Below are 22,737 nucleotides of genomic sequence, written 5' to 3'. Positions count from 1 at the left end.
CAGCATTTCAGCTCTTATACTACTTTTCATCTCTTTTAACTTTTTGTCCATATTTCACACTGTCATCTCTGCTAGTGGATCACCCACCTTTCTTAACTTCTTTGTTTTTCTCTACATACTCTCCCTTTCTGTTTCTCCCAATCTCTTCACTCTCCCATTCACCATATTTTTCTGCCAAACACTTTTTCTTACCCATTCCTTGTTTTTCCCATACTTTTCTCTATGGGGGAGGGCTGGCCCAATCCAGGCTGCAGAGTTCTGGGCAATCCAGGCTGGGGGTGAACTGGGCCAATCCGGGCTGCTGCTGGCTGGGCCAATCGGGTTGGGGGCGGACTGGGCCAATCGGGTTGGGGGGGGGGCTGGGCCAATCCGGGCTGGGGCTGTCTGGGCCAATCGGGTTGGGGGGGGGGCTGGGCCAATCCGGGCTGGGGCTGTCTGGGCCAATCGGGTTGGGGGCGAACTGGGCCAATCGGGTTGGGGGGGCTGGGCCAATCCGGGCTGGGGCTGTCTGGGCCAATTTGGGCTGCTGCTGGCTGGGCCAATCGGGTTGGGGGCGGGCCGGGCCAATCCGGGCTGGGGCGGGCCGGGCCAATCCGGGCTGGGGCGGGCCGGGCAAGCAGTTCTGGGGGCAGGCAGTGCAACGATCTTGGGTAAAGGAAGATCCTAGGTTTAGCTGCTGACAGCAGGGGGGCCCAGCTAATAAAGGTGAGTGCAGTAGAGCCGGGCCCCCCTTAAGAGCCAAAACTCACGGGGCCCGGGACGATTGTCCCCCCTGTACCCCCCTGATGGCGGCCCTGGTGCTGGCTGTGGGCAAGAGCCCAGCACACGTGCTATGCCCAGTCTGGGCAATATAGGGCAGCAGCCACAGCAGCAGTCACAGCAGCAGCTGCAACAGCAGCAGGTGGCAGGTCGCAGTGGGGCAACTGGCAGTCGCAAGACTTTGCCAGATTTCTTTGCCACCACTTCGCGACCTATTCAGTCGCAGCAGGCAGAGGCAGTTATGGACTGGCTCACCCAGGCTACCTCGTCTGCTGCAGACTCTAGTGAGCAGCAGGAGGTGGCATCACCTGCTAGCTCAGTGATAAGGGGCATGCTATCCCCCTTATTATTTGATCCTGAGGTGGACTTCAGTCCAGACACCCAGGACCTTTTTGATGATCAGACAGGTATGGGGGGTGGCATTCCTGTCTGATGAGGAGGAGGTGTATGTGGCACAGCACACCACATCAGCTGTAGGGGATGTTGGGCAGGGTCCCCTAATGGCAGGGCAGCAGGCTGATGAGCCAGATGTGGATGTGGATGCAGGGTCTGATCTGGGGGAGGATGTTGAGGATGATGGGGACAGATCCTGGGTGCCGGTTCAGGAGGATAACAGCAGCAGTTCAGAGGGGGAGCTGTGTGTTGTTGTTAGTGATGCTGATGAAGAGCCAGCCCCAAAGAAGCAGAAGACCCCACCAACCACTGCTGGGGGGGTAGGCAACAGGGCAGCACTGCACCTGGGTCCACAGGCTCTGGGCGTATGGGCAGGGACCTTCAGCCTTCAGGTCCCCAGCCCTCCACAGCAGGCAAGGTGGTGGCCCGCACTTCAGCAGTGTGGGCATTTTTTACGTGCCAGAGTCAGGACCCGTCAGTAGCAGTCTGTCACCTTTGCCGACAGAAAGTACGTAGGGGGCAGAGAGGGTCACATATGGGAACATCAGCATTAAGTTCCCATATGAAACATCATCACAGGATGACGTGGGAGCAGCACCAAAGTGGCAGGGCACCGGGTGGCAGCGGTGCTTCCTGTCCACCTCCTCCCATTCCCCAGGGAACAGGTGCTAGCTCCCCAATCCCTGTAGCAAGGGAAGAGGATTCTGAGGCTCACAGTAGGAGGCGGCCACTGTGCAGCTCTGCCTCTTCTGCAGCCCCCTCTGTCTCCTCCTCCTCCTTATTGCCATCTGCACAGCCCCTGTCCCGGCAGGTCTCCCTCCCCCAGTTCCTTGGCCGCAAGGCACCTCTTTCCTCCAGCCACCCCCAAGTGCAGAGGCTCAATGCCTGGCTGGCAAAACTTCTGGCAGTGCAGCTGCTGCCCTATCAGCTGGTTGATGCAGCCCCCTTCCGTCAGCTGATGGCTTGCACTGCCCCTAACTGGCGGATCCCCAGCCGCCATTATTTTGCCAGGAAGGCCGTCCCTGCCCTCCACCAGCAGGTGGTGGATAATGTGTCCCTGTCCCTCAACTATGCTGTTGGGGGCAGGGTGCACTGCACCACAGACACCTGGACCAGCAGGCATGGGCAGGGGCGATACATTTCCTATACGGCCCACTGGGTCACCCTCATGAGTGCTGGGGAGGGTGCAGGCAGCAGGACTCCCCTCAGGCTAGAGGTGCCTCCCCGTGGGGTAAAGGGCAAACCCCACATGACCACTTCCTCCTCCACTATGGATGAGCCACCCCTGAAGCGTCCCCGCAGTTACGCTTCAGTGCAGTACAAGCGCTGCCAGGCTGTGCTGCAACTCCTCTGCCTTGGAGAGAGGAGTCATACTGCACTTGAGCTCCATGCCGCCTTCCAGACTCAGGTGCAGCGGTGGTTCACTCCCCGCCAGCTCCAAGCAGGGAATGTTGTGTGCGACAATGGTCGCAACCTGCTGGCCGCCCTCCACCTAGGCCGTCTGACCCACGTGCCTTGCTTCGCACATGTTCTCAACCTTGTGGTTCAGCACTTCCTGAAGAGCTACACAGGGTTGGGAGTTGTGCTGGAGAAGGCACGTAGGGTATGCGGCCACTTCCGCAGGTCCCCCACCGCCAGCGCGTCTTTGTCACGGATGCAGCGGCAACATAGTTTGCCACCCCACCGGCTGATCTGTGACCTGCCGACGCGCTGGAATTCTACCCTGCACATGGTGGAGTGCCTTGTAGAGCAGCGCTGGGCGGTCAGCAACTACCTGCTGGAGCACAGTGCCAGGGGTACTCAGGGGGCAAATTTGGGCTATTTCAGTACAGAGCAGTGGCAGCAGATGAGGCAGCTCTGCCGAGTACTTGCCCCCTTTGAGCAAGCCACACGCTTTGTTAGCAGGGACAATGCGTGTGTGAGCGACATTATACCCCTGGTTTTCCTCCTCAACCGCACGTTGGATGGCCTGCTAGAGGAGGGTGACGTCCCTGAGGAGGAGGAGGAGGAGGAGTGCAGGCCCGTAGGCAGGTGGAAGGGGCTGCGAGGCATGATGAGGAGGACATGCCTAATGAGGAGGATGAAGGAGAGGAGGACTGGGTGCCTGCTGAGCAGGGGGAGCAGGGCCCACGCCACCCTACCACCCCAGCTGTTGTCCGCGGCTGGGAAGACACAGAGCAGGGGGAGGAGGCAGGAGATGACCTGCTGCATCTCCAGGGCAGTCAAGAAGAGGTTGGTCGGGGACACCTCTTCTACATGGCTGCCCATATGCAGACATGCCTCCGGAGTGATTCCCGGATCTGTGCCATTAAGGACCGGGAGGATTACTGGGTGGCTACAATGATTGACCCACGGTACAAGGAAAAGATGGCGCAGTTCCTTGTACCCAGCCAGAGAGAGAGGAGGGTGGGTCAATTGAAAAGGGCTCTGTGCGCCAAGCTGATGGAGGCCTTCCCCCAGCCTGACACTCAGGCCTCCACTACTCCACACATCCAGCAGAGACAGGAGTCTAGCAGCAGCAGCGCAGCTAGAGGTGGTGGGAATCTAATGGATGTGTGGAGAAGCTTCTTCGAGCCTCGCCAGGCAGCAGCAGGCCTGGTTAGCACCCAAAGTCACCACCAACAAAGGCTGGATAATATGGTGGCTGACTACATGGGGTCTATGAGTGTGCAGGACGCCATGCACACTGATGATGACCCCATGAATTTTTGGGTGTCGAGGCTCGACCAGTGGCCAGAACTGGCACAATACGCTCTGGAGGTGCTGGCTTGCCCCCCTGCCAGTGTCCTGTCAGAGCATGTCTTCAGTGCCGCAGGTGGGGTAGTCACGGAGAAGCGGACACGCCTATCCACTGGCAGCGTGGATAGGCTATCATTTATTAAAATGAATGAGGCATGGATAAGCGGGGATATCCATGTGCCCATTGCTGATATCAGGGACTAGCCTCCTCTCCTTCCTCCTCTCCTCCCAGATGTACCCTCCTCTCTCAATTGCTGCCTTATACTCCCCTAATAATCTAGCTGCTGCTGCTGCTGCCGCCACTATATCATCTCATATAATATTCTAATTTGTGGCCTATCAAGGGTCCTTACAATGTTGCTACTCTTTCTTAAATTCTAATTTCTTCTAATTTGGGGTCTGAAATGGCTCCTAATTATATTGTGGCTACTCCTGCAAAATATCATCTTCTTTGGGGCTGGAAATGGCTCCTAATTATATTGTGGCTACTCCTACAAAATATCATCTACTATGGGGCTGGAAATGGCTCCTAATTATATTGTTGCTACTTCTGATAAAATATGGACCAATGTCTTCTAATTTGTGGTCTGTTGTTTTCTAATAACCTGCTGCTGCTGCTGCTGCCACAGTATCATCTAATTTCTTCTAATTATGGCCTATCAAGGCTACTTGCAATGTTGCTATGCCTGCAAGTATCATCTACTATGGTGCTGGAAATGGCTCCTAATTATACCGTTGCGACTTCTGCTAAAATATGGACCAATGTCTTCTAATTTGTGGTCTGTTGTTTTCTAATAACCTGCTGCTGCCACCACAGTATCATCTAATTTCTTCTAATTATGGCCTATACTGGCTACTTGCAATGTTGCTACTTCGGCAAAATATCATCTACTATGGGGCTGGAAATGGCTCCTAATTATATTGTTGCTACTTCTGCTAAAATATGGACCAATGTCTTCTAATTTTTGGTCTGTTGTTTTCAAATAACCTGCTGATGCCACAGTATCGTCTAATTTCTTCTAATTATGGCCTATACTGGCTACTTGCAATGTTGCTACTTCGGCAAAATATCATCTACTATGGGGCTGGAAATGGCTCCTAATTATATTGTTGCTACTTCTGCTAAAATATGGACCAATGTCTTCTAATTTGTGGTCTGTTGTTTTCTAATAACCTGCTGCTGCTGCTGCTGCCACAGTATCATCTAATTTCTTCTAATTATGGCCTATCAAGGCTACTTGCAATGTTGCTACTTCGGCAAAATATCATCTACTATGGGGCTGGAAATGGCTCCTAATTATATTGTTGCTACTTCTGCTAAAATATGGACCAATGTCTTCTTATTTGTGGTCTGTTGTTTTCTAATAACCTGCTGCTGCTGCTGCTGCCACAGTATCATCTAATTTCTTCTAATTATGGCCTATCAAGGCTACTTGCAATGTTACTATCCCTGCAAGTATCATCTACTATGGGGCTGGAAATGGCTCCTAATTATACCGTTGCGACTTCTGCTAAAATATGGACCAATGTCTTCTAATTTGTGGTCTGTTGTTTTCAAATAACCTGCTGCTGCTGATGCCACAGTATCGTCTAATTTCTTCTAATTATGGCCTATACTGGCTACTTGCAATGTTGCTACTTCGGCAAAATATCATCTACTATGGGGCTGGAAATGGCTCCTAATTATATTGTTGCTACTTCTGCTAAAATATGGACCAATGTCTTCTAATTTGTGGTCTGTTGTTTTCTATTAACCTGCTGCTGCTGCTGCCACAGTATCGTCTAATTTCTTCTAATTATGGCCTATACTGGCTACTAGCAATGTTGCTACTTCGGCAAAATATCATCTACTATGGGGCTGGAAATGGCTCCTAATTATACCGTTGCTACTTCTGCTAAAATATGGACCAATGTCTTCTAATTTGTGGTCTGTTGTTTTCTAATAACCTGCTGCTGCTGCTGCCACAGTATCGTCTAATTTCTTCTAATTATGGCCTATCAAGGCTACTTGCAATGTTGCTATGCCTGCAAGTATCATCTGCTATGGGGCTCGAAATGGCTCCTAATTATACCGTTGCGACTTCTGCTAAAATATAGACCAATGTCTTCTAATTTGTGGTCTGTTGTTTTCTAATAACCTGCTGCTGCTGCTTGGTTGGTTTGAACCAAGATCAGCTGCTGGCGATAATTGCCATTTGAATTCTAAACTTGTGCTGAGGTAAACATCGTTGGTCTGTAGGCACAAGAATTTTCCGTGCTGCAATTTGCGCCGTCTGATCCCAAAAGCCTGTGCTGAGGTAAAACAGTGATGGTATATAGGCACAAGGTTTGAACCAAGATCAGCTGCTGGCGATAATTGCCATTTGAATTCTAAACTTGTGCTGAGGTAAACATCGTTGGTCTGTAGGCACAAGAATTTTCCGTGCTGCAATTTGCGCCGTCTGATCCCAAAAGCCTGTGCTGAGGTAAAACAGTGATGGTATATAGGCACAAGGTTTGAACCAAGATCAGCTGCTGGCGATAATTGCCATTTGATTTGAAAAGTGAGAGATCTATGCTGTTGTAATGGGAAGATCTTTTATTAGAGAAGCGCCGTGGAATTGAAAAACTTATGCCGAGGTAAAAATCAGTGGTATGTAGGCAAAAAGCTTCAATTCCTAATATTTAATTTTATGTAAGCTCTAATTGGTAATTTAGTTTGGTCATTGGATGCTTTTGATTTTTACGGAGGAGGTGGGGGAGTTTGATGCATTGGTAAACTCCCTTCCCCCTCCTCCCCTTTTCGAATGTAGAAGCATTGTATTGCCAACTGCCTGTGCTGAGGTAAAAACGTTGGTATGAAAGCACAAGGCATAAAGTGATGATATTGTCTCTGCCTTCTAGGTGTTTAGTGATAACTGCTGTCGATCATTTTATAGGTGCTCAGTAACAGGCTGAGATTGACCATTGCGGCAGGAGTAACTGTACATTAAAAGTTATTTAGTCCCTATGTAGTGGACAATTATATGTGGAACATTTTGAAGCTAAGTAATTGCAATATTGATTGATGATGGCAAATAAATAAATAAACAATTAAAAAAAGAAATCAAATAAATAAATAATGAAAATAATTTACTTCACACAAGTTTATTATAAATAAAGATATATTTGGTGACATCTATAGAAATACATTTATAATACAATAATAATACAATAATTTACAATCCTTATGTTTTCATTCAGGGTGACCCCATTACTTCTAGTTTGGGGGGTGTAAGATTGGCAGCAGTTTCAGTTTCCCCATAAAAGTCAATGGTGAAATGTGGCTGTTGTTGACTTTAAGTCATTTAACAAATGTTGCTGTGTAATTCGGGGTGACCCCATGATTATGTTATTCAAGTTTGGGGGGTGTAGCTTCAAAGCTGTAAGAGTGGCAGCAGTTTGAAAATCTTCCCTGTCAAAGTCAATGGGAAAATTGGGGGGTTCAGAGGGGCGCCACAAAAAAACGGGGGCGGGATCGCTTAGAAAAGCACAAGCAACCTGGTCCGCTATAGGGTGAGGAAGTGTGTGGAGTTTGGGTGTTGTATCCCTAAAACTGTAGGAGGAGTAGCGTTTAGAAAATGGGGGGCGCTAAGAATAAGAAGAAAAAGCGAAAGAATCAGCTGATGTCGAAGAACAACCCAACATAATAATAAAGTTCCTGCTGCTGCTGCCGCAATATCATCAAATTTCGTCTGGTTTGGGGTCTGTTAAGGCTCCTAATAATGTACTTGTATTGAAGGCTTGCATTTCATTATAATTAATTGAATTATTTAATGGAGGTGCAAGCCAAAAAAGCATAATGGTTCTGAGGCTCATTCAATACAATAGCAGAATAGTCAAAATTGTCACTTACGTGTCAAACTAGAGGCCTGTGCGTAAAAATTCACACGTGCACGTCAAAATATATGCTTGCGCGACCAAATGTACATTTTCGCGACAAAATATAACCTTGTGCGACCAAATGTACAATTTCGCGACCAAATATACGCTTGCGCGACCAAATGTACACCTACACGACTAAATATACGCTTGCGCGAACAAATGTACGTTTCGCGACGAAATATTCGTGCGCGCGACAAGCCCGGAGCGCGACGAATTCGTCGCTCGCACGGTAATTTGCGCGCATGCGCGTTACACGGCGCGCGCATACGCGTTACGCGGCGCGCGCGTCAATAGGGTGTGTCCCTAGTATAAATACCTGGTGCCCTGCCCTGTGACCAGTAGGACTGGAAAACTTTGCAAGGCGTGGACATGGCTGGACCTGGGAACATGAATGAGGCGCAGCTGCGGTACTTTATATCCTTCCTGCACCGGGAGGGATATGACAATATCCCAGCAGGGACTCCCGGGATCCAATCCCTCAGGAGACTGCGGCGGCGCCTCAGACGGGATCACCAGGTCAATCTTAGTGTCCGCGTCTTGCAGCGTTTGTGGAGTGACGTCAAAAGACGTCACACAGAGCTTGTGGAAGAGCTGAGGGGAGAAGTGGAAGGTAGATTTTATTAAAAATTAATATAAAGATTTTTCTTCTAAATTACCACTCACTTGTTTCCTATTTAATTTGCTATTTTTGAGCAAAAATGTGTTTGTGAAAATACTTTAACATTAGGATTGGAACAATAGCCATAATTGCAGATTATTTAAATAGAGATTATCTCTTAATGGTGTTTCCCATCCCATAACTGCCATACTTATAGAGGCCCTGCCCCATACCTGCCATGCTTATAGATACCCTGCCCCATACCTTCTGTAAGGTTTGGACCCACACATACACAGAGGCTTTTGCTATAGGCTTTATTTTACAAACTGTTAGGCTGCCAGCTCTGCTCACATGGCTATGACACCATAATGGCTCACATGACTGTCATACCATAGTGACTATGATACTATCTGGTTTGCTGGAAAGGGCGCCCTCTAATGTCAGCAGTGTTGCATAGCACTAAACATTAACAAAACATAACAAACATCTTATAACAGGGTTGCTGTTGAACACTACACCTGCCATGCTTATAGATGTCCTGCCCCATACCTGCCATGCTTATAGATGCCCTGCCCCATACCTGCCATGCTTATAGATGCCCTGCCCCATACCTGCCATGCTTATAGATGCCCTGCCCCATACCTGCCATGCTTATAGATGCCCTGCCCCATACCTGCCATGCTTATAGATGCCCTGCCCCATACCTGCCATGCTTATAGATGCCCTGCCCCATACCTGCCATGCTTATAGATGCCCTGCCCCATACCTGCCATGCTTATAGATGCCCTGCCCCATACCTGCCATGCTTATAGATGTCCCCGCCCCATACCTGCCATGCTTATAGATAATGGTTTTCCTGTAGTTACATGACACATCTCAGCCTGTATCATTTGTTCGGTACAAAAGCAAGTGCTGTATTTCTCAAACTGAAATTCTTTCATTGCCAGACGAATGGCTACAGGTGGATCAGGGTGCAAATGGGGCAGAGGCAGAGGCAGAGGCACCACCGGCTCCTGCACAGGATCCCCAGCTTGCCGATGATGAGGCAGAGGCAGCACCCCCAGCAGCACCACCAGCAGCGCCAGAAGCACCCCCAGGAGCACGTGAAGCTGCCTCCCAAACAGGGGGGACAAATTTATTTTTGGACCTCCTACAAGAGGTCCGCCAGGAGGTGGCCCTTATGAGGGAGGACATGGGCCTTATGAGGCAAGACATGGCTCTTATAGGGCAGGATGTGGCCCTTATGCGGCAGGACTTAAGGGACATTCAGGAGGCTATCCTGTCTGGTTCTCCTCCTTCTCCTCCTTCTCCTCCTTCTCCTCCTCCTCCTCCTGCTTTTGTGTAAGTGTTTATGTGCAGTGCACCGTTGTGCACTTTTGTTCCATTAAAATATTCATGGTTTTCAATCTTCAACATTTGAATTTTATTTCATTTAACTACTGATCAGATGATACTTGAAGTTGTGTAACATTACATAGTATTTTAGTAGATTCATTACATTTACACAAAAATATACAGTATATTCATGTTAATGTGGGATACAAAGCACCCAGATGGTATCTGTTCATATTTATTATTAGTTGTGGCTGTGTTTGTAAGCTAGTAGAAACATATAAAATATAGATTGTAATTTTAGGTACTTTTTTAGTGCAGTAGTAGATACCATTAACTGTCAACCAGAAGTAATGTAAAAAATCACAGACATGTTTTTAAGAAACTGGCAAAATGGGAGCCTTTTTTTCACTTGGGAGAAAACACTTGTAGCATAGCGGATAGGAGGTTCTCTAACAATGTAGGGCATGTGTGTAGCAGGCAGTATACTCAGCCAAACTGCATGGGAATTGGTCTTCCCATTGACTGCAATGCAATTCAGCGAATTTTGCAACCTGTTTGAGAATTTTGCCACAAAGCAAAACATGGCAGATTAACTTAAAGGGTGGTTCACATTTAAGTTAATTATTAGCATGTAGTAGAATGGCCAATTATAAGCATAGTAACATAGTAAGATAGGTTGAAAAAAGACATACGTCCATCACGTTCAACCTTAATACCTATATATAACCTGCCTAACTGGTTAATTAAGAGTAAGGCAAAAAACCCCATCTGAAGCCTCTCTAATTTGCCGCAGAGGGGAAACAATTCCTTCCTGACTCCAAGATGGCAATCGGACCAGTCCCTGGATCAACTTGTACTGAGAGCTATCTCCCATAACCCTGTATTCCCTCACTTGTACTGAGAGCTATCTCCCCTACCCCTGTATTCCCTCACTTGTACTGAGAGCTATCTCCCATAACCCTGTATTCCCTCACTTGTACTGAGAGCTATCTCCCCTACCCCTGTATTCCCTCACTTGTACTGAGAGCTATCTCCCATAACCCTGTAGTGATACTAAGCAACTTTACAATTGGTCTTCATTATTTATTTGTTCACAGTTTTTGAATTGTTTGCCATCTTCTTTTAACTGCCATTCCAACTCTATGTTAGCAAGCCCATGGTTGCTAAGGTAATTTGGAAACTAGCAACCAGATAACAGGAACCGCATGCGTTAATTTGCACATAGAAATAATACTAACGCATGATTCACACTTAGACGCGCTAAATATCGCATTAGGCTATGCGAAAATTAACCCCTACTTGGGGCAGGCGGTAATTATAGAAAAGTGCATTAAATGAGCTTTTGGCAACACAATATGGCCTTTGCAGTGAGATTTATTCAAGTCTGTGTTGGCCCCAGAGTGATGCAGCCGCCAGTTTGCAGGGAAATGGGCATTTTCAGAACAGTAGTTTTCCGAAAGTAATGCCGTGTATGGCTAATATGGCGTGCGTTTTTTTGCACACTGCGACTATTTGTGCGCGATGCGTTGATGTGATGCGTCCAATATAGCACGAAAATATTCTTTGCGACTTAAATAACACACACAGCATCGCAATAAAATTTTTAACGCATGCTAGAAATAGCGCTCGTTTTAACGCACTTAAGTGAATCGGCCCTCATAAATAAAAAAAATGAAGACCAATTGCAAATTGTCTCAGAATATCTCTCTCTACATCAGCTCGGGGGCAACATGCTGCTCACCAACCCCTTGGATGTTGCTCTCAGTGAAAAAGGTGCAACCCACAAACAAAACCACCTGTAGAATTTGTGCGCTCGCTGCGCGGCGAAGTAGCTATGTCACACGGTGAAATTTTCGCCGCGCGCTTACAGTTATTTTCGCGCGATGGAAAATTCCGCCGCGCGACGATAATGGTGGCGCCAAATTTATTTCGCCGCGCGCGACAAAAATTACGCCGCACAAAAATTACGCTGCGCGACACATTAGTTTCGCTAATTTTTCGCCGTTTCGCTAATTTTTTCGCCGTTTCGCGAATAATTCGGCGAAACGGGACAAATTCGCTCATCACTGATGGTAATGCAAAAAAAAAAGCCTCTGTAGACCTGAAGAAGTGAGGCTATAAAAGACCATAATGTCATGAAAATGCCCCGGCGGATGCACATGAGTGGTGCCCCTTACAGATAGACACCCCTTTGCAGGGCTTGTATTTTAAGGAGAAGGCAGCATTCAGGCAGTTCCTGATAACTAAAGAGCCATGTGTACCAAATTATCCCTTAGGCTGATGGCACCACAAGCTGAAAAGCACCCAAAACCATCCCATTTTCCCTTCAAGTCAACAGTCAGCTGAGAAGCACCCTGATTGGTGGTTACTGGTCAAAGGGCTATGGCCTATTGACCACCGAGCCAATAATTATAGTAAAGCTTTGAACATTAGAAAGGGCCCTTGGATGTGGAGTCAAAATTTATATTTAAATGTATATAAAAATGTATATTTAGCACTATTTATAAAAAAGAAATATTTTCCCTTGGGAAAATTGGTATTTTTTGCCAGCTGAATAAACGACGATTCAAAATGGAAGAGAAAGCAAACAAGGAATGAGCATTTATATTCTGAGCTAATCTAAACATTTTTAGATCTCTTGCCAATAATGGTAATTGTCTAAATCAGCACTTAATACTAATTTTACACTGTAAATCATAAAATATTATCCTACCACCCAACTGGGCAGTCACGATTTTCATAACACAGTCCTGGAGATCTCTTTTAATGAACCAAATTGTCATTTAAATGTCTCACTTTTTGGCTCCTTCTGACCCTGTTTCACAAGACGGGGAAGTCATAACTATAGAGGATATAAGCACAGTGACTCGCCAATCAGCCGCCTGGGGATTGGTTGAGCAATGTACATGCACACAGTGAGTGAGCCAGCACATTATCACGAAATGCTGGTGCCTCCAATGCAAGAATGCGAGGGGCAAAGGGGGAGGCAGCATCCCTTCAGGGTCAGACTGGGCCAACGGGGCCTCCACCAAATGCGGGAGCTGGCACATCTCTCCCCCATTGCAGCCACAAGGAGAAAGTATGATATGTGGTGGGGAAGAGGGGGGTTGACACTGCAACTTGGGTGGGGGCCCCAGGCAGTAGCTTTGGTCACCCCAGTCCAACCCTGCCTAGGCCACTTCAGGGTGGCACTATGAGCCAAAATGCTCCCGGGGCTCTTACTGTGTCTGCCATAAAATGCTGTTACCACAATGTGTAATGGAATTCTGGGCACTGATGCTGCCATTCCAACCATGTAAAAAAGGGGTGTGTTTCTGTTAAATGAGCATGGTAAGTGGGGGGTGCGAGGCTACAAAGTAGGCGTGACCAAAAAAATCTCACCACATTATGCTTGGAAGTGTGTGTGTCCTTCTTTCTGTTTTTCAAATGTTTGGAAGTATGTATTACTCTCCTTCAATAAAATGTTTTCCCAATCATTGCTCAAAATAGCCATTTCTTTAAATTTCACCAGCTGGGCAAACAGTAGATAAATAAATAGAAATGTGATTTTGCACATATAGGATTTTAATAAAGACAAGATTTACTGCATCATCCCCTTCTCTTGAGAAACCCAGAGCATGATGGGGAAAATACTGTGTATGGGTGTATAGTCAGGCAATGGTTATCTGCTACCTACTGTACATTCAGTAGCTCATGACTCAGGCCTTTTCCTTGAATCTGACCAACTTTTGTTCATAATTCGGCCTTATCTTTTGTGCTCATAGTTCCTCTCTGAGGCCTTTTGCAGAAATGATTATTTTTGTACGTCCTGTCTTCCTGTAGGATGGATATAATATAGGGCGCAGGCCAAATGACTTTATACAGATCATGGAACACAAAGGTGACATCTAAGGGTGTACATAATTACAACAGGGGGTACATAATTATTTTATATTAAACAAGTGAGTCATGTTACCCAAATGAAATCACTTAGTGCCCAAGTTTGGGCTTACTGTCTAGGAGAGCTCTGGTGTGTGCTGTGTGTGAGTTTTATGGAAAGCTCCTTTAAAAATGTACATCAGAGGAAGTGACCTCTCTTTTAAAGGGGAAGTAAAAGTTTGCTTTATCGGACTGTGTGTGCCCCACAGCTCTGAGGCAACTCAAGCTTCGCTACAGAGGCAAGGGGATTCTCCAGTCAGAATATATATCTCAGTAATCTTGTGGTTATCTAACAAACTGAGATTACTGTGCAATTCTTGCTGGAAAGTGAATATATAAAACCAAGTAGATGAAGTCCAGTGTAAATAGAACGCTCTCATTGGAGGATCCGCTTACATTAATTATGCCACTGGCCCTTGTATTTATCTGAGATGCTCAATATATGAATGTTTGCAATTCAAACTCCCTCTTGCTTCTCTGATGTGCCATCACTCCTGCCCATCTGAGTTAGAGAAGGGTCAGAACTAGGGGTAAGCAGGCAGGTACCATATCCCCTCTACTGTTGCACGCTGGGCAGGAGCCTGTCTGCCTACCCCTTGTTCCAGCCCTGCACGTTGTCTCAGATAGAGCACTCTCTATTTATTTAACTACTAGGTGCAAGGCAAGCAACATGGCAGCACCTTATGAAAAGTATTAATGCAAATGTGCAGACCAGTAGGAATCATCAGGAGTGCTAAGGGGTGTGCCTTAGTGCTTATTTACTTTGGTGCACAGCCTTGCACCATTTACCCATGCTCCCTAACTTTCGCAAATTAATGGTGTTCAAGTTAAGAGACAGGTAAGGGGTCCCAAATATCAATTTAAAGGCAAACTTCAGTCTTTTAATTAGTAGGCTTTATATTCACTTGACAAATTCTAAGTAATCAGTGCTAGACACTGACGAAGGAGCCTGGGATTTGTAGTCCCCAACAGCTATGGGATCACGCCCTTGATTTAAAAGGATCTTAAACTGGAAATGCAACTACTTTGCTTGCAGTAAACCAGGAAAACTCTATAGAAAACACAAGTAATGGGACTCAGTCCAAAGAAAGTTATTCAAACTGACACTACATCCCCCAGCATGCCCCAACAGCCCAAGGCTCGGAATTCTGTACCTACTGCAGGGCTGTGCGTTTGTGTAGTAGGGGGTATGAGCTGGCTGCAGTGAGCGACTACCCATTCTCACATGTTTTGTGCTTCAGTGGAACTGTTCATTATTCCTTCCAGCAGCGTAGTGGAGTATGTGGATCCCTTTACAGGGAACATTTGGTTTTGATTTAAAACAAATTAACAAGACCTTATCCCCCCCCCCCCCAAGAATATTTCTTCCTCTTTATTTTTGTGAATTCCACACTTGATATGTTTACGGGTTTCCTATTGTTTTATCTTCCTTATTTATATATTAAAAAGAAAATAGCAAAAAGTAAAATGTTCCCTTAAGTCTCTACCAAGACTCCTTTTTTTTCTCACTCCCCCCCCCCCCTTTCCTTAAGATTAACAATTCTTATGATCATTCCTGACAGAGGATTTGCTTACAGGGGCCCTGCAGAGGATAACCTAAAAAGGACATACAGCTAGATTTGGAAAGCAGCATGAATTTGGGGTTTTTTGATGAGAAGCCTTCTGAGCATGCCTGAGGAATGACAGGCATTTCTGCAGCCTGGATAAACCCACCACCTTGCTCGGAGCCCACTCATTGGCTGCCTAGGAAAATAACCAGGGGACAATGGTTGCCAATTGTAAACATAGGGGATAAGTATTCATTTAGCCTAGGCGGCTGGGGAGTGGCTAAGTACAGACTGGAGCTGGATTCAGTAGTGCTGGGCTTGTTACACAGTGCTTGTGTCTTCTCTTTGGTGTTGATCCTACTCAAGTGCCTAGTCCTTATTCATTGCACTTCCTCCATTCTGCAGAATCTTTCAGCTCAGAGGTAAGCGTTGCCATATAGGCAAGATATTTATGAAGATGCCATAGTCATTGCAGACTGTTTCAGCTCAGAATGGCAGCAATGCTCTTGGAATCATATGTGTCACTTCATACAACTTTTTGTTTTATATAAAATTAATAAGTTGTATCTTAACACTAAGATGCATTATTTATATATAAATAATCTGCTACAGAAACAGACTGCATATGTGTGTGTGTGTGTGTGTGTGTGTATATATATATATATATATATATATATATATATATATATATATATATATTTTTTTTTTTTTTTATGTTTGTTTTTTAATTCCTATATTGCTACTTGTATATACTGTTCATTTACATTTGTGCATATATATAATTACATTATAGAGTCACTTTTGGGCTAATCCTGCAATGACCTGTACCATTTCCAGGGATTTTCTATACCCCATTTAGACTGTAAACTTAAGGGTCAGAGTCCCTGTCACTCATTTACTGCACACTACTGTATGACAATGGGGGCCAGAAAGTTCATTATATTGTCATATGCCGGGCACTGATCTGATCTGAGGTCCTGTATCTGTACCTATTACATTGTATACTGCAAGTAGAGAAGTTCATTCTGAAAGCCTCCAATTCAAACAGTCCCGGTTATTATTTTTATTGCAGTCGCTCTTGTTATGTCGTTGTGGCTTTGTGTGATGTTTTGTTTGCATGGCTGTCTGAACTCCATTCAGGGCTGCAACAAAGCACGATAAAGAAAATAACTGGTTTGCATACTCTGGCATTCTTTTTTGCCAGAAAGCGGAATATTCGGGTGGGTCCGAGCTTGTGAAAATGACTATCCTTACAGTATGTCATGCAGACAAATATGCCTGAGACAGGAAGCGAGTTCGCAAGCCGTAGGGACATGCTAGGGCAGCCCATGCTGAGATGGTTGGGAGAGATAATATTTTTGGTTTGGAATTCCTAGGGGGGAAAAACACTTGGAATCTTGTTCAGAACAGATTTTAAGATCTCAAGCTGGTTTTTCTAACATGTACTTAAAGTTAAAAACATATTAAAGGGGAAGTTCACATGATGAGTTCACGTATGCCAACCTACATACGGATTACTTATGTCTAGGAGGTGCTGATGATAGTTTTTTTTTACAAATTTACCCTTTAACTTCTATTATCTAATAACCAACCCTAGCATCTTTATACTGACTGTGAGCAGTTTGCCTTAGTAAATGCCCAAGATTTATTTGCACCCAAAATTACACAGTTGTGATATTTTACATTGTAATTGACATCATTCATTGGGGCTGCAAATAAAGTATTTCAGTCCAGATATTTGTTTATTTTGCATGGGCCTCTGATTTAAAGGCAACATAAAACTTGCTTCTGGGCAGAATATATTCTCCTCTTTTCAATCAGCGAAGTATAAGGGTTTTGCTTATTGTGTGCAGACACTATTTCTTTCCTGCATACTTATATAAACAAAGAGAAGCTGCCATATTGCTAAGACTGGCCAAGAAATACTTCTCATCTTGCAATAGAAGAGCACCGCCTAGTGGTCATAAAACCATGGCAGCATTGCTGTGAATGATGAATTTCTAAGCCAAGGCAAGTTTCTAAACTTCAGTTTAGTTATTCAAATTTGATAAGGCAATGTCCTGGGCACACATCAATTCAAACACTATTTAAATGGTAAGTTAAGACCCAGATTTGTAACATTTTTTAAATCGTCAAGGCCTATGGCACTTAAATCACACACTGTGGCAACCCAACTTACCTTCTGTGTGTTTCTGGAGTTGCCATCCTCTACTAGCTTAGTTCAAAATTACAACTGGATGTAGTTGTTTAGGACCATTCTAGCATGGGTGAACGGTGTCTTTTGGAGAGGTTATCTTAGCACATGAGAGCTGGGACATTGCATGGATTACTTCTTACAATCCAGAGTCCAGCTTTAGTACAGCCATAGAAAGAGGATAATGAAATGCTTGGGGAGGTGTTGTTGTTGATAGCATTCAGGATAAGTAAAGCATCCTCCTCAGATATTTAAGGAATGGCTCCAGCCCAAGGCCATTCCAGATGCTTCAGCTGTCCAAGATAGGATGGAACATAAGACTCTAAAACCCACTATTAGCAACTTATTGTAAGAGGTCACATTCCTCTTGACAAGCACCCTCTTCAGTGATGCTTAAAAAAAGTTATGCTGCATAAGGGGATTTACGATGTGCAACACCCTTTGAGCTACAAGTCCCCCAAAGGTACCAATATTGATCTAGAGCTCCAAAGAACATGACCTGCAAAGTGAAGTGCAGATTGTCACCTTAAGGGCTCATACTCTCAAGTGTTTTTTCCTGCACTCGTGAATACAAGCCCTAAAGCTGCATAGACATGGCTTTATAGTAAAATGTAATCTATTTGCAGAGGTGTCAACCGTCTGTCCTGTATTTTGACTGCATTTTAGCTATTCCCCAACCACGCCCTGTTACGCCCTTGACCAAGCTCCTGATTACACACCCAGTTCTGCCTATGTTTAGACGTGGTTTAGGCCTTTTTTATTGGCAGAGGTTAAAGGGGTTGTTCACCTTTAAATTAACATTTACTATGATGTAGAGCAGTGATCCCCAACCAGTGGCTCGTGAGCAACATGTTGCTCCCCAACCCCTTGCTAAATAGAAAGATAAGGAATAAAAAGTAACAATAACCATAAGATTTTAGCCTCACAGAGAAATAGTTTTTTGGCTGCCAGGGTCAGTGACCCTCATTAGAAAGCAGGAAAGAGTCAGAAGATGAAGGCAAATAATTAAAAACTATAATAAATAAAAAATATAGACCAATTTAAAAGTTAAGAATTGGCCATTCTATAATATACTAAAAGTTAACCTGAAGGTGAACCACCCCTTTAACATTGAGATGGAAATTACAGGGGGGTTAAATACTGTAGGATGACTCCTGATAAAGTGTAGGAGTACCTTGTTCTTTATATGGAGGAGAGGGGTCAGGCACATGATAAACATTTAGTTTAGGAAGGTGTTGAGGATAGAGTAGAAGGCTGTGAATACAGGTATGGGATCCCTTATCCGGAAACCCGTTATCCAAAAAGTTCCAATTTATGGAAAGGCCATCTGCCACAGACTCCATTATAAGCAGATAATTCAAATTTTTTAAAATTATTTCCTTTTTCTCTGTAATAATAAAACAGTACCTTCTTCTTGATCCCAACTAAGGTATAATTAATCCTTATTGGAGGCAAAAAAAAGCCTATTGGGTTTATTTAATATTTAAGTGATTTTTTAGCAGACTGAAGTTATGGAGATCTAAATTACAGAAAGATCTCTTATCCAGAAAACCCCAGGTCCTGAGCATTATGGATAACAGGTCCCATACCTGTGCTATGAATGGCTTTAAATACTACAATCTCTTATAAGTGGTTATGTCACCTTAGTAGGATAGTTACCCTCATATATGTTCTATAGGGCTGATAGCAACACTGAGGAAATGATATACCTTCTAGCAAAACAGGTGAGCTGTGGTACTGCAAGTACCAGTGGTATTCTCCAGTTGTTGTAACTTCCAGATGTACCATCTGCAGGAATGACATGCCTGTTGTATAAAGGTAACCTGTAGCCCATAATGAACCTGAGCTTGGCACAAACACAAAGAATTGACATGTAAGTATTGCCAAGTTAATGACTGCACTGCTGAATCACCTGCTGAATCTTTCTTGTGGATTAACATGGTTCATTCAAACACATGAATTCTTACTGGCTACAGGTCAGCAGAGTTTAAAGGGGATCTAAACCCAAAAACAAATTCTTGCAAACCTGCTTGAGTATTTCTCTGAGTACTTTTGCAATTTACATTCATTCTGTATTTTTAGCAGTTTCTACCATATTTCCAGTTTAGACTTCTAATACCAGGCTTTTGGCATAAGTGAGAGACAGCATCCCTAAGTTTGAAAGCAGACTACTTCCTGCAGATGCTGGATGGTGCTTTTGTGGCTTTTAACATGCACACATTACATAAACTAAAACAAACTATTGCATTTGGCTTTGGCCTAGTCTTGTCATGTAGCAAGGAATTTTTTGAGCGTTGTTGGAATGTGTCCACACTGTTAACTGCACTTCTGTATCAATAGGGTTGCCATATGTCTGGTTTTGAAACTGATAGTCCAGTTCTTATAAGGGCTTTTCAGTTTAAAATTGCTGTTCAATATGAAACTGGCCAAAATGCTGCCTGCTTGAATTAAAATTCTGCCAAACTCTGTCTGCCATGTCATAGGCCACCCCCAAACATCATTGCTCCACCCCTGACATTATCAACTCCATCTTTGACATCATCAGTTCCGACCCTGATGTCATGTGGCCCGCCCACTAACCAGACCTTTTGCAACCCTAGAATCAAGTAGTGCTTATATGACTAATGATCTATAAAGATCTGCACATTTTGTTTTGGGCTTCTGCAACAGTCAAAGTGGTCCTGCCATTGACAACTTTAAACACACCAGATTATTACTGTTATACAGATGCTGAACCCCTGGGCTGATACAGTTAGATTATTATATAAAATACAACATTTCTAGCCGTACAGCATTCCTTATTGGGCAAATGCATAGGCAGAAATCAAAATGCTGTATGAAACAGCATTTCGCAATGTTTTCAGAAATTTCCATGCTTTCACAGAACATTAGGTATTTTAGGCAACGTGTCTTGCAGTTTTACATTGATCTGCTGAGAACGTCCTGTCCAGGGAGTTTAGTCCCAACTCCCTGAGCTGGCCTTCCCATTGGATTGGTCTTAAAAATACCCAGCAGGACATTATTCTAGAGAGTTTATGAAAAAAATTGTGCATAGGAGCTTGAGAGAGACATTACTAATGAAAATAAAAAGATTTTTTCATCAATTATAAATGGCAAGCTGCCTCTCCAGGGCCAGTGGCTCAATGAATGGAAGAGGATCCTCCAATACGATTTCTGCTTGCTGCAGGTAACTTTTCTTTGTTTGTCTAGTACACTAGGGGCACACATCAAAGTACGAATTTCGGACATTAAAAAGCACGATACAAAAAATTTGTATTAAATACAATATTTTCTGATGTGCACTTAAAGTACGAAAATTTCGTATCGTGCAAAAAACTTTCTGACTTTGAACCTTCTGTGCATGTTTTTTGGAAGCCTCCCATAGGACTCAATGGCACTCTGCAGCTCCAACCCGGCCCAAGGAAAGTCACGATACCGAAGCTTAAATGAATTCTGAAACTTTTGTACTGGTTGCGACAAATGCGATGTATGAAAAAGTTGCGCAAATTAACAAACAAAATTGCAGAAAATACGCACAGTATTTTTAGTATTAGGACTCAGTCGTACATTGATGAATGTGCCCCTAGACATGTACTAACACATAATAAGAACTCAACACCTCAACAACATTATGTCACCCCTTTTATGTTTAGTTACAGTGAAATGCTAAAGCTGTATAGTAATCTCCCTATGAAAGATACCACAATGGCTGATATGGTGCTGGTAGGCAGGATTCTCTACTTGGAGAACTCTGATATGAAAAAGGAATGCACTGGAAGACACCTTCAGCAGATTAAGGGGGGGATTGGGTAATGTTGTATTAAATTTTATATTTTTAGTGGTTTCCAAGATATTAGCAGTTATAGACTGCTAATACCAAGCTTTTGGCTGGCTCAAGAGCTCTCTCTCTCTCTCTCTCTTTGAAAACCAGAGAATCAATTTTAAGGTTAAGTGTCTATAAGGAAGTGTATGGAAAGTACATAGTTAGTAAAGGTTCTGACCTTGAGGCAAACACCTGGCATTAAAACTGCTAGTAACGCAAAAAAACACTAAAAACATAAAATAAATGTAAATGGCAAAAGTGATCTGAGGATCACTGTAAATATATTTTACAGTTGGGGCTTAGATCCCCTTTAAGAACGACTTCACAAGAAGGAAATACAGTCACGTGACCGCTAGGAATTCACACTCAAATTTTCTCTACTTTACACAGCATTTCTTTTTGTTTTCAGCCATTTTTTCCTTGCAATTCTCAAGTTGATGACAGTGCCCCCAAACATTATTCTAACCATTTCAACAGCTCTACAATTCCAGTTTCCAAATGCCCTTAGCTAAGTCCTGAAATAACTGTTGCCTCCCCCCCCCCCATCTGAGCTCATCGAGACAGCTGTGTATATGAGATCTGTCCAATCTAAAACAATAGCTGCGCTAAAAATTTACCGTAGAAAACCTTTCTGATTTCTTAACTTAAAACAAACTCCATATGTTTTTGGTTTTGCCGTGCAGCCAGATTACATCCTTAAATACACTGGTGATATTGTCTGCGCTTTATGGAAACTTACTTTAGGTATTTGTTTTCCTAAAGGGGAGTGAAGGCTTTTACAGTGCTGAAAAAAAGATGATAAAAAGGCATTGAAAGAATGTTCTGCTCCTGTTATTATGCCAGATTTCTCTCTAGTATTCCATCAATAAATCATTTAATGGATGAGAATAATTTACAGGGAATCAAAGGGAAGCAAAGAGTTCACAGAATCTGGCCACCTGAGAACAGACTTAATGCTTGGTTATAAAGCATATTAAGGATTTTACCATTTTTCCCTGTCACGGTGGAGCTTACAATCTATCACATTTACACACAGGGCTCTATCACATTTACACACAAGGGGGTCAGTTTTTTTACAGGAACCAATTAACCTTCCTGTATGATTTTGGAGTGTAAGAGGAGACTAGAGTATCTGTAGGAAACCCATACAAATACAGGAAGAACATGACATCTTACAAAGATAGCCCTTTGTGTAATCGAACCTTGGCCCCAAGCACTGCAAGAGAGCATTGGTAACCCATATCCTCATTCATATTAATAGACATGTAACACACAAAAGCTACAAATAAGTTATAATATAAATATCCTTATGAATGGAGCTCATTGGTTGCAACGGATGGTTACAGTGGATATGCATGCATTTTCTATCCTTATATTTTACAACATATGGAACATGTAGTGGAATAGGCTCCGCTACTGAATGTGAATGCCTTGTATTGGTGACCCATGGAGAATATAGGAGAAGAAGACTTTCGCGGCCCAAGTGACGTCTAAGCTTGAGTACATGGATTAGTTGTTATCAATCTTT

General features: G+C 44.1%; 1 protein-coding gene across 1 annotated transcript in view; it reads left to right on the top strand.

Annotated features, from left to right (window-relative positions):
* The first annotated feature begins 15,352 nt into the window (after nucleotides 1-15,352).
* cald1 (caldesmon 1) overlaps nucleotides 15,353-22,737 on the top strand; it is a 125,834-nt gene continuing 118,449 nt past the window's right edge. Inside the window, exon 1 of the mRNA XM_004912793.4 lies at nucleotides 15,353-15,614. The gene's annotated coding sequence lies outside the window, so the exon portion shown is untranslated. The remainder of the gene's footprint in view (nucleotides 15,615-22,737) is intronic.

Source organism: Xenopus tropicalis, chromosome 3 (assembly GCF_000004195.4).
Source record: "Xenopus tropicalis strain Nigerian chromosome 3, UCB_Xtro_10.0, whole genome shotgun sequence".
In the NCBI taxonomy this organism is placed as follows: Eukaryota; Metazoa; Chordata; class Amphibia; order Anura; family Pipidae; genus Xenopus; species Xenopus tropicalis.
This window is presented reverse-complemented; position numbering and strand designations above follow the sequence as displayed.